Here is a 5,197-nt window from a genome sequence, read left to right on the forward strand (position 1 = left end):
TTCTTTAGACTATCTTCCCAGTAGAGTGATTTCATACTTGAAGGCTCGACGGATAGTTGGGAAGGGTTGTCTATCTTATTTGGCCTTTGAGAGGGATGTTAGTGTAGAGACCCCTACTATTGATTCTGCCCCGGTGGTGCGAGATTTTTCGGATGTGTTTCTTGCAGACCTGTCGGGCATGCCGCCCGACAAGGACATTCACTTTGGTATTGACTTGGTGCCGAGTACTCAGCCCATTTCTATTCCTTCGTGCCGTATAGCACCGGCTAAGTTGAAGGAGTTGAAGGAGCAGCTTCAGGAACTCCTTGAGAAGGGGTTTATTAGGTCTAGTGTGTCACCTTGAGGTGCACCAGTTCTGTTTGTGAAGAAGAAGGATGGCACTATGAGAATGTGAATTGATTATATGCAGTTAAACAAAGTCACAATCAAGAACAAGTATCCTTTGTCGTGTATTGATGATCTATTGACCAGCTTCAAGGATCAAGGGTGTTCTCCAAGATTGATTTGAGGTATGGGTATCACCAGTTGATGATTCGGGACTCAGATATTCTTAAGACAACTTTTAGGACCCGTTATGGTCACTACGAGTTCCTTCTGATGTCTTTTGGGATGACCAACGCCCTAGCAACGTTCATGCATCTGATGAACAATATGTTTCGGCCTTATCCCGACTTGTTCGTTATTGTGTTCATTGATGATATCCTGGTGTACTCTCGTAGCCAGGAGGAGCCCAGCATTTGAGGGTTGTGTTGCAGCGGTTGAGGGAGAAGAACCTTTATGCCAAGTCCTCCAAGTGTGAGTTTTGGATCAATTCTGTGGCGTTGTTGGGGAACGTGGTGTCCAGTGAGGGTATTCAGGTGGATTTGAAGATGATAGAGGCGGTTCAGATTTGGCCCAGATCGTCCTCAGCTACAGAGATTCGGAGCTTTCTTTGTTTGGCTGCTTATTACCACTGCTTCGTGTAGGGTTTCCCTCGTCTATTGCATCACCCTTGACCAAATTGACCCAAAAGGGTGCTCCTTTCAGGTGGTCGGATGAGCGTGAGGAGAGATTTCAGAAGCTCAAGACTGCCTTGATCACAACTCCGGTTCTAGTTCTACCATTAGCTTTTGGTTCTTATACATTATATTGTGATGCTTGTCGGATTGGTATTGGGTGTGTGTTGATGGAGGAGGGTAGAGTGATTGCTTATGCTTCGCGTCAATTGAAGTCCCATGAGAAGAACTACCATGTTCATGATTTGGAGTTTGCTACATTTGTTCCTGCGTTGAAGATTTGGAGGCACTATCTCTACGGTGTGTCTTGTGAGATATTTACTGATCATCGTAGCCTCTATCACTTGTTCAAATAGAATGATCTCAATTTGAGGCACCGGAGATGGTTGGAGCTGCTAAAGGACTATGATATTACTATTCTGTATCATTTGGGGAAGGCCAATGTGGTGGCCGATGCTCTGAGTAGGAAGGCAGTGAGTATGGGTAGTCTTGCATTCATTCCAGTTGGTGAGAGACCTCTTGCAGTTGATGTTCAGGCCTTGGCTAACCAGTTCGTGAGATTGGATATTTCGGAGCCCAGTCGGGTTCTTGCTCGTGTGGTTTCTCGATCTTCCTTATTTGATCGTATCAGAGAGAGCCAGTATGTTGATCCTCATGCTTGTCCTCAAGGACAAGGTTCAGCACGATGATGCCAGAGATGTGACTATTGGTCATGATGGGGTGTTGAGGATGCAGGGCCAAATAGGTGTGCCTAATGTAGATGGGATACGGAAGTTGATTCTTGAGGAGGCCCACAGCTCACGGTATTTTATCCATCCGGGTGCCGCAAAGATGTATCAGGAATTGAGGCAACACTATTGGTGGTAGAGAATGAAGAAGGATAGAGTTGGGTTTGTAGCTCGGTGTCTCAGTTGTCGGCGGGTAAATTATGAGCATCAGAGACCGGGTGGATTGCTTCAGATGATAGAGATTCCAGAGTGGAAGTGCGAGCGGATCACCATGGATTTCGTAGTTGGGATCCCACGGACTTTGAGGAAGTTAAATGCTATTTGGGTGATTTTGGATAGGCTGACCACATCCATGCACTTCATTCCAGTTGGTACTACTTATTCTTCAGAGCGGTTGGCAGAGATTTACATCAGAGAGATTGTTCGCCTTCACGGTGTGCCAGTTTCCATCATTTCAGATACAGGCATGCAGTTTACATTGTAGTTTTCGAAAGTCGTGCAGCGAGAGTTGGTCACTCAGGTGGAGTTGAGTACAACATTTCACCCTCAGACGGACAGACAGTCCGTGTGCACTATTCAGATATTGGAGGACATGCTACGTGCTTGTGTCATTAATTTTGGGGTTCATGGGACCAGTTTCTGCTGCTCGCGGAGTTTGCTTACAACAACAACTATTAGTTGAGCATTCAGATGGCTCTGTATGAGGCTTTATATGGGAGGCGGTTTAGATCTCTGGTGGGTTGGTTTGAGCTGGGTGAGGCTAGGTTATTGGGTATTGATTTGGTTCAGGATGCTTTGGACAAGGTTAAATTGATTCAGGAGTGACTTCGCACGGCGCAGTCTAGATAGAAGAGCTATGCCTACAGGAAGGTCCATGATGTGTCTTACATGGTTGGGAGAAGGTTCTGCTGAAGGTTTCACCCATGAAGGGTGTTACGAGATTTGGGAAGAAGGGAAAGTTGAGCCCTCGGTTTATTGGGCCGTATGAGGTGCTTTGGAGGATTGGAGAGGTGGCCTACCAGCTAGCCTTGCCACCTAGTTTGTCGAGTGTGCATCAAGTATTTCATGTTTCTAGGCTCCGAAAGTACGTCGGTGATCCGTCTCATGTGCAGCACGGTTCAGTTGGATGGTGATTTGACTTATGATGTGGAGCCGTTGGCCATTTTGGATCGGCAGGTTCGAAATTTAAGGTCAAAGGATATAGCTTCAGTAAAGGTGCAGTGGAGAGGTCAGCCCATGGAGGAGGATACTTGGGAGACCGAGCGGGAGATGCGGAGCAGATATCCACACCTATTTGAGACTTCAAGTATGTTTCTAGACTCGTTCGAGGACGAATGTTTGTTTAAGAGGGGGAAGATGTAACGACGCAGATGGTCGTTTGAGAGTTGTAGCCCCATTCCCCCGTTTACAGCTTCTTTTGCATTCTACAACTATTATATGACTTACGGGGTTAGTTGGTTCGGGTCTGAAGAGATTTCATAGTTAATTGAGACACTTAGTCTCTTAATTAAAAGCTTAAGTTGGAAAAGTCGGTCGGATGTCGACTTATGTGTAAACAACCTCGGATTTGAATTTTGATGGTTCTGTTATCCTTGTTAGGTGATTTTAGACTTAGGAGTGTGTCCAGATTGTGATTTGGAGGTCTGTAATAGAATTACGCTTGAATTGGCAAAGTTGGAATAGTGGAAAGTTTGACCAAGGGTGGACTTTTAGATATCGGGGTCAGATTCCGATTTCGTAAGTTATAGTAGGTTCATGGTGTCAATTATGACTTGTGTGCAAAATTTGAGGTCAATCGGACGTGATTTGATAGGTTTCGGCATCGGTTGTAGAGTTTGGAAATTTCAAAGTTCATTAGGCTTAAATATGTGTGTAATTCATGTTTCTGATGTTGTTTGAGGTAATTTGAGGATTCAACTAAGTTCGTATGGAGTTATAAGACCTGTTGGTATGTTTGGTTGAGGCCCCGGGGTCTCGGGTTGAATTCGGGTGATTAACGGACCAAATTTTTGAAGTTTAAAGGTTGCTGAAGACTGTTCTCTACTGGTGTAATCACACCTGCAGAGTGGGAGCCGCAGGTGCGTGCCTGAAGAAGCGGGAGGTAAGCCGCAAATGCGGCCAAGGGAGTGTTGCAGCAGAAGGTCGCAGGTGCAATGGTATTTCCGCACCTGCGTGACCGCAGATGCGGCAGAAGGGTCACATAAGCGGATTTGGCCCTGAAGTTTGACTCCGCAGAAACGGAGATTTGTTTCGCAGAAGCGAGTCCGCAGGAGCGGACAATTGGATGAAGGTGCGGAGATAGCTATAGAAGCGGGCTCTGCGGTGCACCTGGGAGACCGTAGAAGCAACTAAGTTGCCGCAGGTGCGGAAAGCCTAGGCAGAACTATAAATACGAGACTTCTAGATTGTTCAACATTTTCATCATTTTGAGCTCGGACTTAGGAGGGTTTTGAGAGGATTTTTGAAGACATTGTTGAGGTAAGCTCCTCGTGTTCATTTTTCTTCAATAATGATGTTTCCCCACTGATTTCCCACCTAGTTGGTGGGGTTTTTAGGTGAATTTTAGGGGTTTGAAGCTAGGGATTTGGAGAATGAATTTTTGGGATTTGGATGACCTATTGGTGTGGGATTTTGATAAATTTGGTATGGTTAGACTCGTGAGTGAATGGGCTTTCGGGTTTTGTGACTTTGTCGGATTTCGAGACGTGGGCTCGGGGGCCGGGTTTGAGCCAATTTCGGTTTATGAGCTATAATTTCGAATTTTTCTAGTGGAATTGATTCCTTTAGCCTATATTGATTGTATTGTACTGCTTGTGCCTAGATTCATGGCATGTGGAGGCCGACACACGATGCAAAGGCTTTTTGGGGTAGAGTTTTGCTCGGACTGAGGTAAGTAACAGTTCTAAATCTAGTCCTTAGGGTATGAAACCCCGAAATTAGTGTTATGTGAATGTTTTGGAGGTGACGCACATGCTAGATGACAGGCGTGTGGGCGTGCACCATGGGAATTGTGACTTGGTCCATTCCGGGGAAACTGAAAAGTTGAAGAAACTTGCTGTTAGCTATATGTTCTTCATGTGTTACAGAAATTTGATAGTGAATCATGTTAGAAACCATGTTTAGACTATGTGTTGGTACTGTTGGGACCCACAGAGGCCGTATTACTTGTTGAATTACCTGCTAAATGATATTTGTACTGAGTCTCAGTTTTTACTCGCATATTCTTATTGATACATCATATTATTGCTATTTGGGCCTGAGAGACTGGAGAGATTGATGACTGAGTGAGGCCAAGGGCCTGATTGTGAGGATGTTTATGGGATCGGGCTGCACGCCACAGCATGTTTCACTGATTTATGCTATGATTGGCTTGATATATCTCTTGGGTTATAGGAGCCCCTCAGAGTCTGTACACACCCCAGTGAGCGCATGTACCTATTGAGTGCGAGTGTCGAGTGCCGAGTGCTAAGCTAC

This window comes from Nicotiana attenuata, chromosome 3 (genome assembly GCF_001879085.1).
Source record: "Nicotiana attenuata strain UT chromosome 3, NIATTr2, whole genome shotgun sequence".
NCBI classification, from domain to species: Eukaryota; Viridiplantae; Streptophyta; class Magnoliopsida; order Solanales; family Solanaceae; genus Nicotiana; species Nicotiana attenuata.